This window comes from Balaenoptera borealis (assembly GCF_965194805.1).
Source record: "Balaenoptera borealis genome assembly, chromosome: 18".
Classification (NCBI taxonomy): domain Eukaryota; kingdom Metazoa; phylum Chordata; class Mammalia; order Artiodactyla; family Balaenopteridae; genus Balaenoptera; species Balaenoptera borealis.
Genome location: NC_138877.1, coordinates 64,198,198 through 64,225,467, shown reverse-complemented (window position 1 = coordinate 64,225,467; position 27,270 = coordinate 64,198,198). Strand labels below are relative to the sequence as shown.

At 40.3% G+C, this 27,270-nt stretch overlaps 1 protein-coding gene across 2 annotated transcripts in view; it reads right to left on the bottom strand.

The window, feature by feature from the left end:
• The window catches only part of GPC6 (glypican 6), a 1,053,117-nt gene that overhangs the window by 18,775 nt on the left and 1,007,072 nt on the right, over positions 1–27,270 (bottom strand). The window lies entirely within an intron of this gene.

Here is a 27,270-nt window from a genome sequence, read left to right as displayed (position 1 = left end):
CTCCCATCCTTTGAAGTAAAAACTTCTGAAGCATCTCAATTGGCTTCAGGTCCCTCTCCAGCTGGGAGAAATAGGTGTTCTCTATTGCAAACACCTTCAATATATTCTTTAGGATTCATATGCCTGGATGTCAGATAAATGCACCTAAAGGATGCACGAAGAGATACAGCACTTTCCCCAAAGGTCTACTTGTTTCTGCAAGAAATGAATATTGTCACTAATTCAGCTGCTGGTAACCCCTGCACTGGACCAAGTGACAAGCCCACACAGCACACTCTTGGACAGCAATCCAAACCCACTTAAAAATCTCTAGCAGCAGATAGAAGAGTCATTACAAATACAAGCAAGTGTAAAATCCACAGCCCTGTGGATGGATGGCCGGGAGAAGCTTAGTACCAGCATCTTTAGTGCTTTCAGTCTCAGCACTGACTTTTCGTCTGTGGAAAAGGTAGAGAGAGAGATTCAGTACAATTTTGGCTCCATAATTAGAATCTACTTTCATGCAGTCACAACCCTTATTTCCTATTCTGTCTACATGAACATTGGGAAAATCTGTGGATGGTTGAAATGCCTCTGTTATAGGTTGAATTATGTCCCCCTAACATTTGTATGCTGAAGCCCTAACCCTCAGTACTTCAAGAATAAAACCTTATTTGGAGATGGGGTCTTTACAGAGGTAAGGAAGTTAAAATGAGGTCATTAGAGTGGCCCTAATCCAATATGACTGGTGTCCTTATAAAAAGGGGAAATTTGTACACAGAGATATGCATAGAGGTAAGACAATGTGAAGAGACACAGGAAGAAAACATTCATCTACAGGCCAAGGAGAGAAACCTGGAAAAAATCCTTTCCTCACAGCCCTCAAAATCAACAAATCCTGCTGACACATTGATTTTGGACTTCTAGCCTCCAGAACTGTGGGACAATAAATTTCTGTGGTTTAAGCTGCCCACACCTCATTATGACAGCCCTAGCAAAGCTATACAGCATCCTAGAAGGGAGGACCACTGACACTTGTAATCAGTGGCTTCTGGAAACAAAGTATTCTGTGTTTACTGTGGATGGAGTACAGATGTGAGAAAAAATCCCAAAGATCTGTTGTCAGGTTTAAGAGGAAACACAAAGAAATAAAAGATCTCTGATCTTTCATGTTGTCCCCAGTCATATTTCTTTGTAGTTCCAGAATTGTACAGTTTTGTGTGTGTGTGTGTGTATTGCTGCTTTTTTTAATTGAAAAAAGCCCATGATTCTTTAGGACGTGATACAAGATTATTTTCCGGTCAGACAGTCAGATCATAATTTCTACAATTTCTATAATAACCATAAATTCCAAAGGTTCCTGTTCTTCCCACCCCAATTCACTTTTGGCACCTATATGTGAAATGTCACTTCTGAAAAATGGGGAAAAAATATGCTAAGGACTAGGCTTTTACCACAGTCCTCCTTTCCTGATGAAAAATGTTCTGATTGCTGAATTTTGAATGTTGATACAAGAAAGATGAATAATATCTTATCAATAAAAATCTTTTTCTAACTAGATGGTTGTCTCAGAAACAAAGTTATATTAGAAACAGCAGCCAGTTCTCAGAGGGAAAGGAGCAATGGCTTCTCTTATCCTTCTGCACTTCTTCTAAATTCAGAATTTACTGAGCAATTCTACGAGCGGTAGCGGGGCATCTGGCATAGGCTCTGGCTTCATGATTTTAGAACACACAGAATTGTACAGTTTTTGACCCTTGCTTATTTGTGATTCTGATGATGACAGAGATTTCAGTCATGGGAAATATCTGTTAACCAGTAAGTACTGAAGATGACCAGAATGCTGAATCCAAGAACCTGGTACACATCCTTCAATAGTGTGATGTTACTTTTGTTTCAGAGCATAAAAAAATCCACAAGTAATGACCTTCCAAGGAGTAGCTTACAATCAGCAAATGTTTAGGGTAGCTTAAAAACTACACTCTCGGGCTTCCCTGGTGGCGCAGGGGTTGAGAGTCTGCCTGCCAATGCAGGGGACACGGGTTCGAGCCCTGGTCTGGGAAGATCCCACATGCCGCGGAGCAACTGGGCCCGTGAGCCACAACTACTGAGCCTGCGCGTCTGGAGCCTGTGCTCCGCAACAAGAGAGGCCGCGACAGTGAGAGGCCCGCGCACCGCGATGAAGAGTGGCCCCCGCTTGCCACAACTAGAGAAAGCCCTCGCACAGAAACGAAGACCCAACACAGCGAAAAAAAAATTAATTAATTAATTAATTAAAAATTAAAAAAAAGAAACACAAAACAAACAACTGCCATTAACTCAATAATGCTTTCAGATGAAATTGTATTTAAAAAAAAAAAAAAAAAAGTAATCTTGCCCCAAATATTTAACCTGAATCTTATCAGGCTTCTGACTTAACAACTTCCAGTTTACAGGAAATATTAACGATAGAGGTATAAACTAAGTAACACCATAAATAAATGATCAGACACATCCAGTGTGTGGGATATTATATAAGACAACTGGCCTTGACTCTTCAAAAGAAGAGGGAGAAAAAGAAAGGAAGATTTTTGTAAATGAAAATAAAAACAAAAACAAAACTCTAAAAGCATAACAACCAAATGCTATGTGAAGACCTTAACTGAATCCTGGATGTGGAGGTGGGTACTGAGGGTTAAGAGAGAGTTTTGAGATAATTGAGGAATTTTGAATATAATATAGGTAGTAGATGATGTTACTGAATTCCTGTTAATATCTTAAGTGTAATCGTGGTATTGTGGTTGTGTAGGAGACTATCCTTGCTTTTAGAAGATTCACAAGGAAGTATTCAGAGACAAAGTGTTATTTTTGTCTTAGACTTACTTGAAAGTAGCAAGAAAGTCAACCATGATTAAATCTACACAAAGAATACACGGATGTTAACTTTATTATTTTCCCAACCATTTCGGTGTCATTTGAAAAAGTTAAAAATAACAGAAAGTTGGGAAAAGAAATAAGACTTTATTGTCAGGGCACATGGTGTTTAAGAGCCTTGCTGCATTCAGCCTAGGGCAGTAACTGACTCAAAACAATTGAGGGCTAACTGGGAGATTTCATTGAGCTAAGGCACTTACATTCGATCTTCAAAACTCTGTGCTAAAGTATTACTCCCTGCTTGCAACTGGGAAATGGGGGTTTAGAGAAGTGAAAAAAAATGGCGACAGATCTAGTAAATGGCAGAGATGAAATTCAAATTCAAATGTAGACTTCAGAATTGTTACTCTTAACCACTAGGCTTGATAGGGATGTTGTCTATAGCTATGGTCTCCAACTTGTGTGTGTTGGTTTGGTGGTGCGGTGGTGCGCACGTCCTTAGGGGTGGGTAAGATGACTCAGTGTGATTCGAGACAAAAACATTAGAACTTCTATTTCTATTTTTTAAATATAAAAATATAAGGGGAATTAAGCCTTCCTACTATTTCATCTATCTACCAATTGATGTGCCTTCAATCAGTCCTTGTAGCAGTGGCCATTTCTCAATTATCCCATGGGAAGAGTGAGAGTAGACATTGGGAAAAGGCCTGAAATGGCACCTTCCTCTCCCCTCATTAGCTGGCTCCTGGGGTATTGAAATCTATCCCAGTTCATAAGTGCTGGTTAAATGCATTTATGGGCTAGATTATGTAGTTTTAACTAATTCATTAAATGGGCCAGTGACTGAAAATGACTTCTGCAAAGAAACTTTGGATTTCTTTCTTTTCAAACAGTGCAAGCACAAGTGAACAACAGTAAAATGGCAGGTATGATACTTCCCTCACTCTTGATACATCTGCCACATTACAGAGTAAAAATAATAAAGGTTCTGTATTTTATCTCACTCTTCAAAAGTTTCTATTTTTTGCATACATCTCACAAGGTACAGAGTATATTAGTTCAGCACTGCTTATATATAATTTATGCAAAAATAGTTATAAATATACTGGGTGTCTATGATTCTGAGTTTTTGCTGATAGAAATGTGAGATCAAAAAAAATCGGAGCTTGCTAGTCTATAGCACAGGGATTGACACAATATATTTTGAATCACTGACTCAGCAAGCAAAAACATTTAGTGAAATCAGTTTAATGAGATAGGGAAGTGTATTATAATTTAGAAAAAGTTCCAATACATTGGTTAAATAAGAAAAAAGGCTTTCGTTGCTAGCATTCATCCATTCAACACTTCGTATATGCCTTCTGTAAGTCAGGTTTTCTGCTACCCCGTGGGGATACAAACATGGCTGGTACATAGTTATTGCTCTTGAAGGGTTCCTAGCATCCCTGGCTAGAGGCGGGTAATCAGACACAGAGCAAATAGGATAGTCATGGATAAGCAAAGGGCTCTGGGGGCACTGACATCAATTTGTCCTGAAATTTCCTTTCTGAGGAAAACCATTCCCTCCCAAGCAAATAAAGCTTTGCTGATATTTGCTTTTGGGAGGCTGCTGAACTCTGCCATGGGGACTATTAGGAAGCTGGGAAATTAGTCATTTCTATCCGGAGGGAGAAAAGCAAAAAAATGTATCATGTCCTCCCAAGTTTTCACCTCCAACGATGGGCTGATTTTATCCACGTGCAAGTCATCGCTTTTAGCCACCACTCTGGTCTTTAGCTCCTCCTTTTGCTAAGGTGCCTCTGTGCTTTCCTGACTCCAGGGGAATATCTGCTCCACGGTGGAGATTTGCTAAACAGCGCTGTGCATGTCCTGGGTTTTTAAGGAATATTTGTTCAATGAATAAATACATGTACAGTATTGCCAATTATCTGCTAAGGGAAGTAAGATTTCAAAAATGATCGATTATCTGTCAGCAGCTGCCTTTTGGACTTTCCTTTGGAGAGGAAGGAAGACATGGGCACATTCTGTCAGACTTTCTGAAAAAAAGTGCTTTCCCCTGACCTGATTACCCCCGAGCCAGAGGGAGATCTCAGATGATACCTCCAATCCTCTAAGTAGGATTCTAGTCTCCTGCCTTCTTGAATGTCATTCCAGGTGTAATTTACACAGGTAAGATGGAAGAACCTTGGAGATCTCAGAGGCAATCTGGGCTTGGGGGAAAAAGCCATGAGAATTTAACTAAAAATGGAATGAATCCCATCTTAGACAGCCTTTACAATCCTTATAAAGACATACCGTTTCCAGTAACTTCCCTTTGATTTTCTAAGCAAGTGACCTGTTAAATTTTGACTGGGAGTGTTTTTGAACTTTGTTATTACCTTTGGTTCTATATGGATTCTTTGATGGGGCATATTTGATCTCTTCCAAGAGACTTTGCCCATGGCTGTCTATCTGCTACCTGAGGCCCATCTACACTGGACCTTTTCTATCCTCTGGATCTTGCCTGTGAAGTGTGAACTGTCAGAAGACCCCCGGCTGTCTTCCCTCAATCATGTCGAGACCAGAATTCACTTCACTGGATACCTGTGGTGTGTACCTGGCCGGATGCCCTATCTGCTCACAACTTCAGAAAGATTCCAGTGTACCTATGTCATCTGTATGGAAACATAATGTAACTGGATGTAAATAATATATACCATATCTTTAGAAAAAAGATGGTAAATATTTAAAGGGCTGTACACTAAATAATACAAGTTGAGGGGGTGAAAAAAAAACTATGTGAATATTTTATAGGCTGAACGTCATTTGTTAGCTTTGGAAAACAATCTGTTTCAAGAAATAAAGGCAGCCTTTATTAAAAAATGGTACATGATACCATTTTTTCAACCTGCAAGTTTAATAATCCGGTTTCAGAGACGGTGACCTCATCTGGCTTTACTCTAGAGAAGAATGCTCTTTTCTTATAGCACCAAGTCATTCAACTCATGGTGTCAACCTGTATTGGAATTCAAGCCGTGTATCCACCTCCAGTGCTCAAACGATGGTCTGCATGCACGTGTTCACGACTCCTCACTTGACAATACATCCAGATCGTCTGGAGTAGAGTATTTAAAGTTCCAGTGTCTCAGAGGGAATGCTAATTTCTCTAATGGGGCCAAATACCTGTGAATACAATCTTCCTCATATTCTTAAGGAAGTGGGGTTACTGATGCCCTTTAGTTCAACGAAGAGGCTGAAGACACATGACATGCTTAATCTACTTGTTCAATTTATGTTGAAGCTTGAACTCAAGTCCATTCTTCTGATACGGCTTTTAGCATCCTATTCACGAGAACGTCAATTTTCCATTTGTTCTGAGTCTGTGAAACTCTTTGGTGTTATTTTTCAGGTCTCAGATTGTCCCTGTCTATCGTGTAATGTTTTGGTAGGTTCTGGAATGCTTGCAGAAATCACCTGTGACACCTGTTTTTTCTGGAAGCTTCTAAATAGGTCTTGGGGATGACACAGCAGGGTCCTGTTACATGCAGTTTATCAGTGAACCCAAAGCAGACTTTGGCTACACAACACTGTCACCCAGCACTCTGCTGAGGGCTTGGGTCACAAGACAATCTAAAACCAGCCTTGCATTCTGGGCTTTCTCAGATATTCCCAGGGAATTCAACAACACGTTCTTATCTGTTACCACGTGACATAGTCTCCCTATTGTGGATTGGTGCTTTTCACATTACTTGCCAAGGACATAAACACATATGCGTTTTGTAGGAAAAACTAAGAGGGATGAAAAAACTGGTAGGAAGTGAGAATCGTTGAAGGTTCAAAAAGACACTGCTTAGTTTTGTCAAGTTTCTCCGGGGATTGGGAATTGGATAAAAAATTTGAAAGTCTGCACCATCCCCTTTGGCTTCAGGTTTAGAGTTTCTCGGCTAGAGGATGACACTATATTAAAGGCATGACCTTGAAAAGACAGATGGAGCTTTTTTCTGGCAAAACACTGGTCCTCAAAGTGGAATAAACATGGGAAACACTTTCTTCCTCTGCTGTTCAGGTCAGATTTTTGCGGCAGATCTTAAGAAAACAACAGTGAAGTTTCAAATCTTCACGCTCATACCTAATGTCCTGATTGTGCCTCATTCCTGAACGGTATTATAACTTAGGCAAGAAAGGGTAGTACGCGTTCTACACATCCTTGAGAGATGGCACAGTTTGACATTGAACTAATCTCGAACTCAAGAGTGAAAAGAAAAAAGCAGGAAGACGTTTGGTCCGCGGAAATGCATGCGATCAAAGTATTTGCACAGTGGGTACCTAAATTGTGGCACTATTTACTTCTCAAGACTGAAAATAGAAAGAACTTCAAGAAGTGGTTTTTATCACTGAATCACGGAAAATAGAGGCTCAGCAGAGCTCTCATGGCCCAACACTTCTAGAGCATTGATACTCATTTAGACTCAGTTTAAATGTTTCCAATGACAGATATCAATGCTAATATGAAGAGCACTTGGGATTTGCTGCCTGACCCAAAGCAAGTCACTGCCCCTCTCCGAGCATTTCCGGGGGTTTTCACGGACAAGGCTAGACTACGAAGCATAAGCATGTTCTTTCTCCTCCTCCTGTGACTGGCATTGAGATGGAGCTCCCAACTTTCCCTCTTGCTTTGCTTTGTTCCTTTGCAATCTATGTGGATTCTGTTTTTTTCTGCCCATCACCTGGTAAAGTCTCCTTTTGATTCATTTCTGACCTTAGGTCTGTCCAACCTTTGCTCTCTCACTCTCTGCTCCCAGCTTTTGAGACCAGCTCTGTCTTCCTTGATTGCTACCTTTGGTCTCTATTGCTTCTCAGGCATTATTTTGGCAGTGTAGGTGCAGACATCCCATGGAGCTTTCCCTGATCTAGAGCATGAATTGTGACAAGTGCCGATTCTAAGTTAGGTTATTAGACATGTGGTCTTTATGATGCCGAATAGGAAGATCTCAGAGGCATGCTCAAATGAAGAGAAAGAATTCAGTATTTCTAGCAGTTATAAAGCAGTTTGGATATTTAAAGACTGACCTCTGCTCCCACCATCATTTATTCTATCACTATTGAATGAAAACTTTTGGAAGTTCTTTGCGGCTCGAAAAGCAGATTTCCCTCACTTTCCCTCAATTTTCTGATATAGCCAACAAGATCATGGCAGTGGCTTGGACTGATCCCTTTGTATGGGACTAACCTGGAAATTAACACTAATTCAGGAAAGTGCCAGAAAAAGCTTATATATTTAATAGCCCAATTTTGCCAACATGAAAAAAGCTTGAAGTTCTGAAAATCCAGTCTTGCTGAAAAAATTCTGATTCTTTGCCAACTATTACTTCAAGTGTGCGATCTCTCCATAGGATCTTTGACGATACTCAGAAAATCCATATAGAGTCTCTAACTCTACCTGTGATTGAGATACTGCAGTGATTCTGTTAAGCTCATAACCACCTGAAGTTACTCTTAAAATGTTGAATTTTCATCTTCAGGGAATGAAATCCAGGGCATTACAAGTATGTCTGCTAATTAAAAAAGGGGGAGGAGGCATGGCAAACATTCAAGTGGAGGCATTCCTGAATATTTTAGGATCCATCATTTAATTCTAAATGTGTGGGGCTGTATTCTTTCGCACCAAAGCTGAGAAACAGGTGTGTATTCTGGTCTTTTGCTCTGAAGCCACTACAGATATTTGGAACTTACCAAGGAATGAGAAATATCCTTTTGCTTATGCAAGATTGGTGTAATTGAGCAGGACCTTCTTAAGTAAGATATTACAAACATGATTCCATCCAACAGCAAGAGGACCCACAAAGATGTACACACAAAGTAATTTAGGTGAAGCATAGAAAAATATTCAGCAAGTGGTGGGTGGAAATCAGATTTCTTTAAATTCTAAAACCATTTAGGGTAGAGATGGGTTGACCTAAATCTCTTATGGAATAGGCGACAAAAAGCATACAAATCTCTTTTGGGCATGTGTGATTTGATTTATACTTAACTATGTAGACTTGTACTTCGTGGTGAACAATAAATGCTATTTTTGCATCTATTGTGTTATATTCATGATAGAACACAATGTTCTGCCTTTTCCTTCACGGATTGATTGGGAACTGATTCTAGTTTAATTGCCAGTGATTTAGGCCTAAGGGAATTTGAAGAACAACAGAATGAGATACTAATAAATGCAACCAAGAATGTCAATCACAGGACCCAAGGATGTCCATTAACTCTAACTCAGACCTGTAGTCTATACACTAGGAAGAGAAGAACAAGATAAGTGAATAATTCCTTCCGTGGGTCTTAACTTCAACATCTCTTCTCTAGGGCGGGCCTTGACCCCCAGGGCCACTTAGGATCTCCCCTGTATGTTCGCACAGGGATGCCTCTGGTTTTTCCTGTCATAACGATTTCCCCATTCATTGGGACTGTGGATCTTCCCTCCCAGATTGCAGGTGACATCAGGGCAGGACCTCTGTCATTTATGTTCAGCACATCCTAGGAGATGAGTGTCCCATCTGGCACAACACCTGGTTTATGGCAGCACCCAATAGACAGCCAGTGGATAAATAAACGAATGAATAAATGTAGTAGAATAGGCAGAGGGCAAATCTAAATTCTGAGTCTCCAAATTAAATTGTAAATGAAATTTGAATTGTAGATCTCTTTACTTGCAAAATAAATTGTTGTCTTAGGGAGGGGCATCTCTTATAAAACTCCCTACTTTATGGAGAAATGGTTGTGTAGGGTCTACTTATGGGTAGTTGCTTCAATTAAAGACACACACACACACACACACACACGCATATCAGTTTAGTGTCTACAATGTACTGGGCACACAGTCACATATAAGATGGTCTTGCCTTCAGGGAAATTACTACCCAGTGAGAGAACAGACTTACACATAAATAAGCATAATAAATTGCTCACAGGTTTCAGGGCTGTAGGGCACGAGAAGTCAAGTCAATGTTTTACTGTTGAGGAGGAGGTGGCATCGAGGGAGTCTTCAAGGAAGAGGTGACAGTTGAACTGAGCCTTAAAGGAGGAGTAGCACCTACAGGTAGAAGGGTTGGGAAGATCTCTTTTTGGCAGAGGGGCCCTGAGTGGTAAAAGTTCATAGATGTGAAGGCTCTTCATTACGGGAGAGAAGCAGATGTGCCCGGAGTGTGGAGATGTGTTTGCTTTAACTGTAACTTTGGCAAAGTCGCATCATTTCCCTACAATTTGGTTTCAAAATGGGGAAACTACTGCCTTTCCCTGCCCCCTGCTGTCTTCTTAAAGACTTAATAATGCTCAATAAGTTAATATATTGCGAGGGGACTTGGAGCTGGAAGTTCTTAGTGAGTAGAAACGTCACCATGGGGACAGATGGCACAGGGGGACGAAAGTGCGCTCTTTCTGGGAAATCAAGTTCTTACTCCTGGGAGGTAAATTACCTTTTCCTGGGAGCCATCTGGTTACCTTAAAGATCCAATTTACCCCATGGGGGCACCGAAGAGGGGTGCCATTTACTCCCCTTATGATTAGACTCCAGTGACATCATAGTACTTGACTTTCACCTTTACATCTTAACCATCCAATAACCTAGACCGATTCCCTTGGTCTCCTCCAAGTGGCAAAGATGTCAGAGCTCCCTTTTTTAGCTCTAGTGGGAGAGGAACAATCTTTTAAAATAGCAGAATGTCCATTCTGGGCAAGGAAACAATGAACGTCTAAAGCAGCAACATCCAATAGAAATACGATGTGAGCCACAAATGTAATTTAAAATTTTCTAGGAGCCATATTAAAAAAAGTAAAGTGAAGATAATTTTAGGAATATATTCTGTTTAACCCAAGCCATCCAAACCAACATATAATGAATATGAAACATTTTAATTAGATAGTTTACATTCCTTTTTGTATTAAGTCATCAAAATCTGGTGTGTGTTTTATGCTTACAGCCCATCTCAGTTCAGTCTACTGACCTCTCCAATGCTCAATGGCCACGTGCGGCTGCTGGCTGCCATGCTGAGAATATAGGTCTAAGGTCCTTCCCCGGGCACATCGGGGAGTGGGGGCCAGTGACGTGGGGGGGGGAGCTGAGTTGTTTGAATGAGTTGAAGGCAGGTTGTTAGCTGAACATTAGAGGGTTCAGTATGTCTTTCTGAATTCTTTGGGTAGGTGGTACTTTCAATCAACAGAATTCATTTTCATCCCTTTTCTTTGGTGCCATTCTCCTGCCCTCCACTGCATCCCCCTGATCAACTGCCCAAAGTGTACCCACCAGGAAAGAACTGGATTGAAATTAGGTTACATTTGAAGTCTGGTTGGGATCCAGCGTTTCCCTAGAATTGCTTCCATTTATATAAATGGGAACATGTTACATTTAGTTTTGTGACATCTGCCAATATTTTGTCTATGTGGCAGAGATTTTTTCGGCTTACATTTATATATTTTTATGGAAGTATAACAATCATCCAGAAAAGTATACAAATCATATACATACGAACAGATCGATGAATTTCTACCAAGATACTCATGGAACAAGCCACCAGATATGTGGTAGTTTTAAAAAAGGAAAATATGTTAAAAGTTTTTCTTGGATCCCATTCCCCACAAGAGTCATTCTCTTGAAAATTAATTGCATCAAGTCATTGATATGCAGGGATTACAGGTTACCGAAGAGCAGAGAGTTTCTTATGGATGTACTGTAATTTTGAGATTATAATGTGTATCCATTTTAAAGACAAAGGACTGTCAAAAAAGTTGATACAAAAGAAATTAAGTTCAAGGCAGCCCGACACCATTCCACCTTTTCCTTCAAGAAGTCCAGCCTCACCTGTAGGCATTTAGAGACCGCCTTTCACCATGGCCACCAGATGGCAGTGCTGTCCAATCTTTCTGCCCCTTCCAGCACTTCCCACGTTCTTTTTCCCAGAGAATAAAATTGTAGATTGTTCCACTGCATATAAAACTGACAACCCTGTTATTTTAAACTTGAAACTGACAGGCTGTTATTTTAATGAGGTCTGCCAGAGCCAAGGTTAACCAAAGCTTTATTTCCCTACAAAATGTTAAGGCCATAGTTCTAAAAGGGGGCTGTGAAATTTTATGTTATTGATACTTTCTCTGACTGTACCAGTTTTAAGATATTTTTTGACAAGTAAAGCTACATGACAAATATAGACATGTGTTTATATGTATAGTCAAATCTGTATTAAAATTTGTTCAAATTTCACCCAATAGGTCCTTTTGCTCTGTTACATTCTGTGAAAATTTTAAAAAAAGAAATCCTTTCCACAGTTATCCGTTTCTGCCTATTTTGAAGCAAAAGTATGTATTTTTAGCACTTCGACTTTTTAGCTTAATGAGTCAAAGGAAAATTTAAGGCTATGTTAATCTCATTAATATTCCAAAATGAAATCAAGTGTAGAATCTGATTCTTTATTTCCGCAAAAAAAAGCTTAGGTCCAGAACAGTAAAACTTAAAAAGGATTTTCTTTTTATAATAGGTACTTCTACAATGTGTGATGATTAATGGAATTATAATTTATTTCCTTTCACTTAAATGCCTTTTTATGTTGATCAAGGAAGTATTTAAAGTCAGTTGCTAACTGTTCCCATATTAAAAACTTTAGCAACCACCTTTTTTCAAGTGATTTTGCTAACATTTTTTGCACCTCTTTAATCTGCTCCACAAAGTCATTTTTAACAATTAACACATCTTCTTGTCTGAAGTTATGAACACAGATCCTGCAAATACTCAATCCAGTTCTACATTTACAGAATTTATTTGAATGAACATTGCCATCAGCGACTCTTGTGATTGGCCAAAGGCCTATCCACAAAGAGACAAACTCAGTAAGAGCCTTGATTTCTGAAAGTGGGCCTCAAGTGAATGAATTCATGTTCAGTCATTATTCGTTGGTGGCAACATCAATTCAATTCACGAACATTTAACGCAAGCCTACTATGTAGAAAGACAAGCCTTACAAAACCCAGTAAGGAACTGTGCCTTCAGGAGCAGCTATAAAATTTGCAGACGACAGCGCAAAATGTGAATGTGGGGTTCCTTGTTAAAAAACTATGAAGAATTTCAATCTGGCCAGAGCAGAGCATTAAATCAAGTGTGGGCTGTTCTAAATGTGTGCCCTGTACAGCTACTCAGGTGGTACACCCAACAAAGCTGGCCCTGCTGGCACTCAGGAAGCTGCAGTTTAGTGGGTGTTCACTGATATATACACCCAGGAGATGAGACAGATGCCGACAGTAATCATAACAGCATTGATGGCTACCAACCTATGAGACATCCAGCAATAAGATCCATATTACCTCCAATTTGCATAAAAATGGTGAGAGGGAGTTAATGGTGCCCTCACTTTACAGACTGAGAACTGCAGCTCTCTTGTGACCTTTTCATTTAGGGAGATGTCATTAAGTGCTTGTATGTGTGCCAGTACCATACTGTCTTGATTACTGTAGCTTTGTAGTATAGTGTGAAGTCAGGGAGCCTGATTCCTCCAGCTCCGTTTTTCTTTCTCAAGATTGCTTTTGCTGTTTGGGATCTTTTGTGTTTCCATACAAACTGTGAAATTTTTTGTTCTAGTTGTGTGAAAAATGCCATTGGTAGCTTGATAGGGATTGCATTGAATCTGTAGATTGCTTTGGGTAGTAGAGTCATTTTCACAATATTGATTCTTCCAATCCAAGAACATGGTATATCTCTCCATCTGTTGGTATCATCTTTAATTTCTTTCATCAGGGTCTCATAGTTTTCTGCATACAGGTCTTTTGTCTCCTTAGGTAGGTTTATTCCTAGGTATTTTATTGTTTTTGTTGCAATGGTAAATGGGAGTGTTTCCTTAATTTCTCTTTCAAATATTTCATCCTTAGTGTATAGGAATGCAAGAGATTTCTGTGCATTAATTTTGTATCCTGCTACTTTACCAAATTCATTGATTAGCTCTAGTAGTTTTCTGGCAGCATCTTTAGGATTCTCTATGTATAGTATCTTGTCATCTGCAAACAGTGACAGTTTTACTTCTTCTTTTCCAATTTGGATTCCTTTTATTTCTTTTTCTTCTCTGATTGCTGTGCCTAAAACTTCCAAAACTAAGCTGAATAATAATGGTGAGAGTGGGCAACCTTGTCTTGTTCCTGATCTTAGTGGAAATGGTTTCAGTTTTTCACCATTGAGAACGATGTTGGCTGTGGGTTTGTCATATATGGCCTTTATTATGTTGAGGTAGGTTCCCTCTATGCCTACTTTCTGGAGATTTTTTATCATAAATGGGTGTTGAATTTTGTTGAAAGCTTTTTCTGCATCTATTGAGATGATCATACGGTTTTTATCCTTCAGTTTATTAATATGCTGTATCACATTGATTGATTTGCATATATTGAAAAATCCTTGCATTCCTGGGATAAACCCCACTTGATCATGGTGTATGATCCTTTTAATGTGCTGTTGGATTCTGTTTGTTAGTATTTTGTTGAGGATTTTTGCATCTATGTTCATCAGTGATATTGGCCTGTAGTTTTCTTTCTTTGTGACCTCTTTGTCTGGTTTTGGTATCAGGGTGATGGTGGTCTTGTAGAATGAGTTTGGGAGTGTTCCTCCCTCTGTTATATTTTGGAAGAGTTTGAAAAGGATAGGTGTTAGCTCTTCTCTAAATGCTTGATAGAATTTGCCTGTGAAGCCGACTGGTCCTGGGCTTTTGTTTGCTGGAAGATTTTTAATCACAGTCTCAATTTCAGTGCTTGTGATTGGTCTGTTTATATTTCCTATTTCTTCCTGGTTCAGTCTTGGAAGGTTGTGCTTTTCTAAAAATTTGTCCATTTCTTCCAGGTTGTCCATTTTATTGGCATAGAGTTGCTTGTAGTAATCTCTCATGATCCTTTATATTTCTGCAGTGTCAGTTGTTACTTCTCCTTTTTCATTTCTAATTCTATTGATTTGAGTCTTCTCCCTTTTTATCTTGATGAGTCTGGCTAATGGTTTATCAATTTTGTTTATCTTCTCAAAGAACCAGCTTTTAGTTTTATTGATCTTTGCTATCGTTTCCTTCATTTCTTTTTCATTTATTTCTGATCTGATCTTTATGATTTCTTTCCTTCTGCTAACTTTGGGGTTTTTTTGTTCTTCTCTCTCTAACTGGTTTAGGTGTAAGTTTAGATTGTTTATTTGAGATGTTTGTTGTTTCTTGAGGTAGGATTGTATTGCTATAAACTTCCCTCTTAGAACTGCTTTTGCTGCATCCCATAGGATTTGGGTTGTTGTGTTTTCATTGTCATTTGTTTCTAGGTATTTTTTGTTTTCCTCTTTGATTTCTTCAGTGATCTCTTGGTTATTTAGTAGTGTACTGTTTAGCCTCCATGTGTTTGTATTTTTTACAGATTTTTTTCGTGTAATTGATATCTAGTCTCATAGCATTGTGGTTGGAAAAGATACTTGATATGATTTCAATTTTCTTAAATTTACCAAGGCTTGATTTGTGACCCAAGATATGATATATTGTGGAGAATGTTCCATGTGCACTTGAGAAGAAAGTGTATTCTGTTGTTTTTGGATGGAATGTCCTTTAAATATCAATTAAGTCCATCTTGTTTAATGTATCATTTAAAGCTTGTGTTTCTGTATTTATTTTCATTTTGGATGATCTGTCCGTTGGTGAAAGTGGGGTGTTAAAGTCCCCTACTAGGATTGTATTACAGTCGATTTCCCCTTTTATGGCTGTTAGTATTTGCCTTATGTATTGAGGTGCTCCTATGTTGGGTGCATAAATATTTACAATTGTTATATATTCTTCTTGGATTGATCCCTTGATCATTATGTAGTGTCCTTCTTTGTCTCTTGTAATAGTCTTTATTTTAAAGTCTATTTTGTTTGATATGAGAATTGCTACTCCAGCTTTCTTTTGATTTCCATTTGCATGGAGTATCTTTCTCCATCCCCTCACTTTCAGTCTGTATGTGTCCCTAGGTCTGAAGTGGGTCTCTTGTAGACAGCATATATACGGGTCTTGTTTTTGTATCCATTCAGCCAGTCTATGTCTTTTGGTTGGAGCATTTAATCCATTTACATTGAAGGTAGTTATCAATATGTATGTTCCTATTCCCATTTTCTTAATTGTTTTGGGTTTGTTATTGTAGGTCTTTTCCTTCTCTTGTGTTTCCTGCCTAGAGAAGTTCCTTTAACATTTGTTGTAAAGCTTGTTTGGTGGTGCTGAGTTCTCTTAGCTTTTGCTTGTCTGTAAAGGTTTTAATTTCTCCATCAAATCTGAATGAGATCCTTGCTGGGTAGAGTAATCTTGGTTGTAGGTTTTTCCCTTTCATCACTTTAAATATGTCTTGCCACTCCCTTCTGGCTTGCAGAGTTTCTGCTGAAAGATCAGCTGTTAACCTTATGGGGATTCCCTTGTATGTTATTTGTTGCTTTTCCCTTGCTGCTTTTAATATTTTTTCTTTGTATTTAATTTTTGATACTTTGATTAATACGTGTCTTGGTGTATTTCTCCTTGGATTTATCCTGTATGGGACCCTCTGTGCTTCCTGGACTTGATTGACTATTTCCTTTCCCATATTAGGGAAGTTTTCAACTATAATCTCTTCAAATATTTTCTCAGTCCCTTTCTTTTTCTCTTCTTCTGGGACCCCTACAATTCGAATGTTGGTACATTTCATGTTGTCCCAGAGGTCTCTGAGACTGTCCTCAATTCTTTTCATTCTTTTTTCTTTATTCTTCTCTGCTTTTTTCTTTATTTCCACTATTTTATCTTCCAAGTCACTTATCTGTTCTTCTGCCTCAGTTATTCTGCTATTGATTCCTTCTAGAGAATCTTTAATTTCATTTATTGTGTTGTTCATCATTGTTTGTTTGCTCTTTAGTTCTTCTAGGTCCTTGTTAAACGTTTCTTGTATTTTCTCCATTCTATTTCCAAGATTTTGGATCATCTTTACTATCATTACTCTGAATTCTTTTTCAGGTAGACTGCCTATTTCCTCTTCATTTGTTTGGTCTGGCGGGTTTTTACCTTGCTCCTTCATCTGCTGTGTGTTTCTCTGTCTTCTCATTTTGCTTAACTTACTGTGTTTGGGGTCTCCTTTTCACAGGCTGCAGGTTCATAGTTCCCGTTGTTTTTGGTGTCTGCCCCCAGTGGCTAAGGTTGGTTCAGTGGGTTGTGTAGGCTTCCTGGTGGAGGGGACTGGTGCCTGTGTTCTGGTGGATGAGGCTGGATTTTGTCTTTCTGGTAGGTGGGACCGCATCCGGTGGTGTGTTTTGGGGTGTCTGTGACCTTATTATGACTTTAGGCAGCCTCTCTGCTAATGGGTGGGGTTGTGTTCCTGTCTTGCTAGTTGTTTGGCATGGGACTTCCAGCACTGGAGCTTGCTGGTCATTGAGTGGAGCTGGGTCTTAGTGTTGAGATGGAGATCTCTGGGAGAATTTTTGCCGTTTGATATTATTTGGAGCCGGGAGGTCTCTGGTGGGCCAATGTCCTGAACTCAGCTCTCCCACCTCAGAGGCACAGGCCTGACACCCAGCCGGAACACCAAGACCCTGTCAGCCACACGACTCTGATATTAGAAGTGCCAGAAGGCTCTTAACAGCGGTCTCAGCCACAGAGTATCAGATTACTGACATTCTCTGCGCCTTTGTAGGAGCCGTGACCCCTACCTGGCTGCGTGCTCTTCCAGCTCTGCACCGACCCTCCTTCCTCCGGGTGCCTGGAGGTGGCACCCTGGGCCTTGTGTGCCTTTTAAACGTAGTAAATGGAGGCTCAGAGTGCAGGTCGACCACGACTATGGTTTGAGCAGCCCTGCTAGTAATCTCCTAATTTTCTAGGCCTTTTCGAACAATTGTTCATGGTTAGAGAAACCTTCTAAACAAATATAAGACTACACATTTTTCAGTCTAACATTTTAAATCAATCCATCCTCCCCAGGAGGTTCAAAGAACCAAATGTTGTTTGTTCAGTTACTTTTTTTTTTTAAATTAATTTATTTTTTAAATATATTTTTGGCTGAATTGGGTCTTCATTGCAGTGTGCGGGCTTCTCATTGCAGTGGCTTCTCTTGTTGCAGAGCAGAGGCTCTAGGCGCGCGGGCTTCAGTAGTTGCAGCACATGGGCTCAGTAGTTGTGGCTCGCGGGCTCTAGAGCACAGGCTCAGTAGTTGTGGTGCACAGGCTTAGTTGCTCTGTGGCATGTGGGATCTTCCTGGACCAGGGCACCGGCAGGCGGATTCTCAACCACTGCACCACCAAGGAAGCCCTGTTCAGTTACTCTTGTGATTAGCACATCAGTGGCTTATATTGTCCTTGACTGCATCTATCTATCTATCTATCTATCTATCTATCTATCTATCTATCTATCCATCTATCTATCAACAGAAATAACTTTCAGGTGGTGCTAAGAACATCCTAGGTGTATACTACCATAAAATCTAGGCTGTTTCTCAAAAATGCAACTGCGATAAAAAATGAAAGTCCTAAAACTCCTCCTGGTTTTAAAAGGAGAAAAGTGGATCTTTTATTCATAAAACTGCACAGACCAGCTCATCCCCTGGGTCTCCATGACAAAGGGAGAATTTCCCCATAGGGCTATCTACATAGGTTGGAAATCCAGCCCTACATATTTAACGGTCTGTATCTAACAAAGGTGCATTAGAAATCCTCTCCTTGAGATGATTTCTCTCATGAAATGGAAAGTAGTAAAGAAAGCAAAAATTTCATCCCTCTGCCACAGAAATCCATGGGGACTTGAAAGAGCTTTGCCTTTCCTATTACACTGTGCTTGGGAATAGGTTGAGAAGAAGCCAGATGGTAAGTCTGATTCAACCAAATCCAAAGCACTCAAAGGAATCACCTTTTTATTGCAGGTAAGTATAAAAACAGTACTGGAAGCACATTGGAATAAAACACCAGGGGCTGTCTGTTAATAGATTTGGTCACTAAGCAGTGGTACTTAGAGAATAACTTTCATCTCTTCAAAAAAAAGATCTCAGCCAAAGGTGCTCTGAATGTAAATAATTACGATGGTGATTGTGTGGAGTTAGCCTCTGTCCTAGGTTGCTTCTCTGTGCCTTTTTGGAAGAGTTCTGTTTTGTTCCTGGTGCTAGGCTGTCATGAACCATATCACTCAGGCTTCTGATAGTGCAGTGGGAGTCCTTGCTAACAGGGAGGCAACCTTAACCTCCCAAATCCTTTTCCCTCCCTGAATGAATAAGTATAAGATTTGCTGATTTGATTTTTTTGTATTTTTCTCATTAAGAGCTATTTCTGAATTTTTATAATATGCCACAGTGATCCATAAATCACAAATTCCGACATGCTTCATGGTCTTCATTCTTTTTACTGCAATAAAGGGAAAATTAAATAGCCTTTTGAAAATGAAAATAGTTTTCATTTCCTTATTTCTTCAAATTATTTTCGACGTGGAAAACCAACTCTCTTCTTCAAGTCAAATTGAATGTCTTTTACAGACATTTTAATGTCTTTTTTATAGACATTTAAAAAAGGCTCAGGCCATTTTCAATGTATTTATTTAGTTATTTTGAGTAGGTAGGGGTTTTCAAGGGTTTTCCCCAAAGACAATTGAAAGCGGGCTGTTATTTATGTCAGTTATTTATGAGTGAGGTGTGTCACTAAGTTCCCCTTCTCCATTATGTATACAGTTAGGAGGAAAGTCCAAATTTCAAAGGAGCTAGGACTTAAGGCCCAGAACTTGATTTTACTTCTGTTGGTCTGAAGAGGTGACCCTTCCAGAAGAAGCTGAGACACCTCACTTTTGCTTGATAGTTTTTTTAAAAAATATTCTTTCCTGAAGACAGAAGCATAGGAAACAGGCCTACCTAAGACTCAATTGAAAAGAGAATTTTAGGAAATATAATGAATACCCTGGGAAATTATGGGAACTTCCCAGTGGTCTTTAAAATGAAAAAATGGGTTGGGCATATGTGGTCCTGGGGTCACCTGCACCCGGGTGTTTGTTCAAAGTGCTGTTAAGTACAGACTCAGCCATTAGAGCCACAGCCTGGGAATCTGCATTTCTAACAAGGCTTCCCTGCCACCCCCTGCTCCCAACTAATGCTGACACATAGGAAACCAGAAAACCAAGACCCACAGCATTAAGGAGTAGACTATGTGATATCTCCAAGGCACATTTAGCCTCGTGACTTTAACTTCATTTTCTTTCTCTGAAAGATCTTTTAATTTTCAGATTTTCCTTAGCTTTTTACATCTACATTTTCATTTTTTCTAAGACTATAAGTCAGGGTCCAATGAATCTTACGACAGTAATTTTAAAAATATATGTATTTCTTTACCTTTATATTAATTTATTTAATTTTCTGAATATGCAGTACTACTGCCACAACTTAATTCATGGTCCTTCCTCTTAAAGGGCAATGGACACGGCTATATTATTGCATGTGTCCATGCATTCAGTCAACACACGTGTGTTAAGGAGCTTCTCTGTGTAAGGTGCTCAATTAGGCCCTGGGGCTACAAAGATGAAAAGAACATTGCCCCTACTTTCAAGCAGTTTTCTCTTCTGGGAAGGTCTAGACATCAACACAAACAATGTGATGTCAGCATTGACAGAAATTGGGTGGAGAGGGATAGAAGTCTGCAGGTACAGGAGCTGGTTGTGAGTTTTTTGAAGAGCAGAAACCAGTGACCCAAAGTTGATTAAACTGAGAACAAACGCAAAAAGGTAAGAGCACATAAACCATAGCAAAGGGAGGAGGGTGGTTGAATCAGGATCACTGAAAATAGTCACATGGTGGTACCCAAGGGCAGGACTACTTAACCAGAAAACCAGTGAATTTCCAGAAAGGGTCCAAGAAGTGAGGATGGCATGCCCAGGGCCTGGGTGTGTATGGTTGGCTGAGAGTGCTGTCTGTGCCTTTAATTACAGGACGACTCCCATGTGGGCTCATACTATGTCTTACAGGTGACTGCTGCTTCTGATGGGTGAGCATTACGGGAAATGAGGTATCAGATGTCAGGGAGGTACAGAGAGGGTGTCCTGGGTCTGCCAGATGCACAGGGGTTATGGAAAGGGGTCCATGTTCAGAGGCTCATGTGGACCAAGCCCACTCAGGCTTTTTGGAAAGTTGTTGGGTATGACTGGAAGATAAAGCACATATTTTGGAGAGGGAGGATTTGAGGCCAGAGAAGTGGGTAGATATCAGAAGATCCTAGAGAGTTGTACACTACTGTGAGCTGTTTAGCCTTTATTCTAGAGGATCAGTTGAGGCCTGTAGGGCAACCAAGATGGTGTCCAGAAGGATGCACAGGGAATGCCAAGCCGGAATGGGCAATGGTGGGGACTAATAACAAGGGGCAGCTAGGCAGTGCATTGTTCACGCCTGTCATGATTCTTAACTGGAACTCCACAATACAGCTCCCATTTTCTTTAGATTCTGTTGCTGTTACAGAGCCCCTTTCCCTCTTCCTGTGCTCCCTGCAAGCTCAAGCCTTTGCCCATGCTATTCCCAGGAAGTCACTTTCCCCACTGGGAGAGCCATCTTTTCTTCTCTGCCTATCCACAGCTGCTTCATCCTGTAAGGCAGAGGCCATGCAGATAAAGAAAAAGGGAAGTGGGCTGAGTTCATTCATTCATTCATCCATTCGCTGAACATCTACTACCTTCCTGGCACTGTCCTAGGTACAAGGGATGAAGTTACGAACCAAAAAAAAGGACAAAAACCCCTTCCTTTATGGAACCACATTTTCACTAGAGAATTCCACCAATAAACAGATAAATGAGTAGCATAAATGCTCTGTTAGACAGAGGTTAAGTACCAAGAAGAAAAATAAAGTGGGGATGGAGGTTAGAGGGCGGTAAGGAGCTGGCTGTAGTTTTAGATACACTGCTTGTGGAAGTCTTGCCTAGAAGGAGGTAGTTGATAACGTAAGGAGATAATTTCTGTTCTTTTGATAGACACATGTGGCTTAATATTAATGCATTGAAATGTCTTCATTTTCACAAGAGATACTGTTTCACATTTCAAGGGAAATGTGAATCTCTCTTAGACTATCTTTCGTTTTCCCCTTTGGATAGTATATGGATGGAGAAGTATTTTTCTTCCAGAAGAAAGCAATAGTGGCTGCATGGAGATAAAAAGTAATTGACACCTGGCTTTGGATGGGGAGACAGTTGTGCGGGTGGAATCTGGGGCAAAGGGGGGAGACAACACCCCAAGAAAGGGAGGAGCCAGGCATCACGCCACATGAATGTGGGGGCCCGGAGAGGTGGATCTTGTTTTACAACAGAAATGTATAGATTTGAACCTGGAATATCTTGATTTTTAAATTCTCTCTCCACTACCTTCCTTTTCATCACCATCATCATCACTATCACCATCATCACCACCACCCTCACCATCATCATCATCATCATCGTCATCATCATCATCATCATCATCGCTGTGAAGGCTGAATGGAACACATCTGTATTGCTGGATTTACCTTGAGGGATAACAGTCTATAACCTCTGCCTTCTGACTTAGTTCAAGAGCAGTCTGAGCCCTGAAGCCTTCTTGGATAATGCCAATTCGTTCCGCTTTCTACTTCCTTTACATTTTGTGCTCATTTATGTATTCATTCATTTAGCATTTGCCCAGAACTTACTGAGTAGCACGCACTGTGCTAGGGACATGCACAGATTAAAATGCACCATCCAGAACCTTTAGTAAGTTCTTTTGCTATTATTTGTACTGCCCATAGCATTTGAGAGTTTTGGAGCTGGAAGATGCCCTCAAGAGTCACATTTATTTTGATCATCCTATCACACAAATGAGCACTTTATTTTATCAGTATCTCGTGCATTTCATTTGTTTATTGTTTCATTTGGTGATGCATTGTTTCTATAAAACATTTTTATGCCCCTGGTAAAGAACAGTATCTTGTACATTTCTGTACCTTTTTGGCAGTTAGCTGGGTGTTGAATGCATGGTAAATGCTCAAGAAAGCCTTTTTTTTCAGTTGATTGTTGGATTATGGAGAAAGTCTCACAATTTTAAAAAAAGATCTTACATAAAGACTGATGTGAAGTCCATCAGAATTTGCTCATTCCTTGGAGGGCAAAAATTTGAACAGATGACCGTGTAGGGGAAGGAACAGGCTTTTGAATATGTTATTCTATACAAGATGCCTCAGAAGCCAAGCATCAGGGACAGAAAATGTTCATTGCTACGATGTTGCAGGACACCATTATATTGCCTTTAAAAAGTACACGTGGCCATGGGTGCAAGTTCATTTGTTCTTTGTGCATGTTATTATATGAACACAGTGTTTGGGCAATTAAGAAGAAAAGAAAGGATATTTTTTGCTCTTAGAGGTAAGCATTCTTTCTTCAGGATCACTGGATCAATTACATGAACTACATAAAGGTCTGAATACTGCTTTCTGGAAGAGTAACCAAGCTGACCTCTTGGTTACCTCTCTCTTTCCACAATATTTTAATTCTTGAAGCCAAAATGGCAGAGTTAAAGCTTTGGTTCCATAATTTAGTAAAAACTAATGAACAGTCAAGTAAATTTAATTAGTTCTGTCAGGTGACTGGCTGAATTTCAGCCTTCGAAGATTTCCAGAATTTTAATTTTCAGTACACGTGATGACTATTCCAATTCGAAGGGGTTAAGTGCTAGTTTACTGCATCTGAAATGGTGCCATTTAAAGAGGGATATATATGTTCCTTGCATGCGCCTTTCACTCCTTTTTTTTTTTTTTTTTCGGGAAAGTGTTAATTAGCAGAGAGGCCTACTTACATGGAACAAACAGACTTTATGCTGACCTAGATCTAGATTGTTTTATTTTATTTTCTCCCCCAAATTCCCAAATGAGGTGCAGCATCTCATTTTCATGAGGGTCTGGGGATAAGGGAGGATAAAGCAATCTCACGTTACATCAAACTCTCATGATCTGTTTAAACATTAAATTCCCCACAAATTAGGTTTTGGATTAAATGATGAAAAAGGTTTCGGGGAAATGAATGCAGAGAAAGATGCACTTGTTTGGCTTAACGGTGGCTTCTGAGCTTTAATGCCACACACAATGTATTCCTAATGCTGGGTGGTTTGGTAGAAAGAGGGTCACACTTTGTGATGTCAGGTGACTCAAAGATGCAAATTCTTATCTCCATCCTTTTCTTTCTGGGTAACTTGTATCTACTTCCTTTTCTCTTCTCACTGAGAAAGGAAGGGGGTCCTTCCCTAACCCCCAAGTTACTATAGATGATTTTTCACGCTGTACTGCAGAGACCACTAAGGCTTTTCAGGAGCCATAAACTGACTTAAGATCAAGAGAAAAGAACTTTCCTTTCCCTCAGCTCAGGGTCCCACGGTCTTACAGATACTGAGCAGATTCTTCCAATGCCTAAGACCCTCTGGTAGCTATTTTGGGCATTTCTACACATTCTTAAGTTAAGGTTGGTGCCTCAGTGGCTTAGCACCTGGAGGACTTCCCTACCATGGAACAATGGAGAGATAATTCCTAATTGGTCCATCCTGAGCTGGAGGGCTGTATCAGTTGGGTCTTGGAAGGAGAGAGAAGCACAACTCAACTTCGGTTATTTGAAGATGGTTCAATAAGGGACTTGATAGAAAGGTGAGAGCAGAATGGTAGACAAGCATAAGAAATGGTGCAGAAGTCAAAAAAGCACATCCAAGGCCCCAGACTGCTTAGGCGGGACCCTGGTTTCCTCTCTCTTTGTTTTGTTTTCTTCCATCTCCTTTCCTTGCCCTTTGTTCTCTATTTCTAATCCTTCCTGATTCATGTGGTTTAATTACCAGTCTTCCCTTGCCTCCTTGAAATCATCTGGAAAGTTTCTGAGACATCCACTGCTGACTCAAACCCATGAGGGAATTTCATGAGGAGATGATACCAGGATCCGATTCCCTTAAGTAATAGCCTCTTTCTGTTTCATGTCTAGTTAATTTGTTGAAATCCGAGACAGAGGGAGTTCGGGTGGCGGGTTAGGGTCACGTGGAGCCCAGATCCATGATACAGCCACAGATTTACCCTCTTCCAGAGCTGTTCGTAATTTAGCAGATATTCCCGCCCAAGGCAAAGGATCATTACTATTTGACTTAGTTTATGGGGAAGAGGAAGTAGGTTCCTCTGGGAAGGATGTGGTTGAGTGAATCTGAGGTGAAATCACAGGCTCAGATGTGTTGTCTTATCTCTCTGGAGGCTTCCATTATGTGCGTTCTTTCCTATGGCTTTGTTTTTCCACAAAAGGCTCTGGTGTACCAGGAAACCAGTCTATTTCAGTATCAGCATGGAGTAGGGGCAACTTTATAAATTACCACCTCGTGGGGACTCACTCTAGGTGTATTTTGCTTTCAGAAATTCTCATTAGGCAGGAGAGTGTCGAGGGATCACTGTGGTCCTCTGTCCCCAGGTGGTGTTTTTTTGTAAGCTTAGGAAAAAGTTGCCACATATATATACTTTTTCCCATGATTTTTTATTTTTACTGAGTTCCCTCTCCTTAGTTTCTCTTGGCTTTGACTGGATGCTGCTAACTTTTTTATTTAGGAACCTTTTCAGTGTTGCTTTTAAGGGTATAGTTGAGACTTAATCCCCCCAGGACCTGGACCCACTCGTTTAGAATTTTTATCCCCACTGTGTCCTCTGGGTTCCCAGAACTGCCTGTGATGGTGGCCCCATGCAGCCTGTGTGCCCCTTACCTTCCTTCCCAGGCCCTTGTTTTCCACATAAGAGATTTGCTTTTTATTCTGTACATATCTGGAGGATTAATGGATTAGTACTATGTACTTAAGGGCACATAAATTCTCTCTCTCTCAGTAAAGAGAGAATACTGAGCGAGAGAGAATGAGAGAGAATACATGTGTATATATGTGTGTGTGTATATATATATAAATTTATATATATATATATATGCTACATATATAGCATATATGTATTTTAACAATGCCTTCTGGAGACAATGCTGTAATTCAAAAAGAGAATTCTGTTGGCTCAAAGTGGGAAACACAGTGGGCTACCAAGAGAGATGTTTGGGGTCAGTGAGTCCCCTTCAAAAGGCCCCATGCGTTAAGGCTGCTGTTTTGCCTCCTCCTAAGACTGAGCTATTCCCCAGCACAGTGGTTCTCAGCTGCATACGGAATTATCTGGGAAGTTTTAAAAACATTGGTGCCTGGGCCTGGACCACAGAGATGGCGATGAAATTAGTCCACCTGGGGCACAGGCTGAGCATTGGGATTTTTCAAAACTGCCCAGGTGATTCTAATATGCGACCAAGATGGAAAAGCACTGCTCCAGCAATAGGCTCTGAAGGAGAAGACGTCTACTGACAGGTACACAAATGAGACTCAATCATCAGGTTATAGGAAGAGTGGAAAGACAGTGTATTTTGAAGATGCGGAAGTGGAAATGTCTACCAATAATTTATTTTCTTGTGCATCTTCCAAGAGTAGGGCTTGATGTTTGGCATCAAGGACACAAAAAAGTACGGTTCCAGCATTCCAGTCAACAAACTCAAATTGTCGAGAAACTTCTTGTCCTAGATATCAGGGAATTTTATTAAGCGCTGGGTGGGCTACATAAATCTAATCTTAAAATCTAGTGGAGTTGAAGACAGACAGATATATTCAAGGAATGTAAGGAATACAAGGAATATTCATCCCAGACTGTGTGACAAATAGTGTGTGACACAAGTCAAAATTAAGTTCCATGGAAGCAGTTACTTACGACCGAGGAAGATTTTTTGGATGAGGTGGGCTTTGAGCCGAGCTTTGAACAAGAAAGATCTAGGCTGAGCAAAGACCATGAGCCTTCAAAGAGTGGAGCCGTTTGGAGACCAGCACACATACATTTGCGGTGGCAAAGGAGAGGGAGAGGCCAGTGTGTGGGGAGGGGAAGCTGCAAAAGCCAGTGGAGAGTGGATTAGAGGGGTTTAGGAACTCCATGCTGTTTAGTTGGGGTTTCATTTCACAGGCGATGTGGATTCATCTCTCTGTGAGTTCAGAAGCGCCATGATCAGATGACTGTTTCAGGACAATGACAAATTCAAGGTTGGTATAAAGAATGAGTTGGAGAAGAGACTGAAAACAGAAGGATCAGCCAAGAGTAGGGAGACAAGTGTCATCATCAGGGCTGGAGAGGATGAGAACATATCTAGGACCGTGGTGAGAGGAACAGGGAGGAGAGGAGAACTTGAGTGTGAGACACATCCCAGTGGCAGAGTCGATAGAAATTTATAATAAACTGGATGATTGTGGTGGTGAGTTAGAAGGAGGAATCAAAGATGACTCTATAATTTCTACTCTGGGTGGCTAAGCCTCCAGGAAGGAGACCTTTAAGTCGTGGGTGGCCGAGGCTCTGCAGGGTGCCATGAGGTTTTAGGCAGGTGTCTTGAGGACCCATGTCTGCTCCATTCACCATATGCCTAGTGCCTGGCCCATAGCAGGCACCAATATTTATTG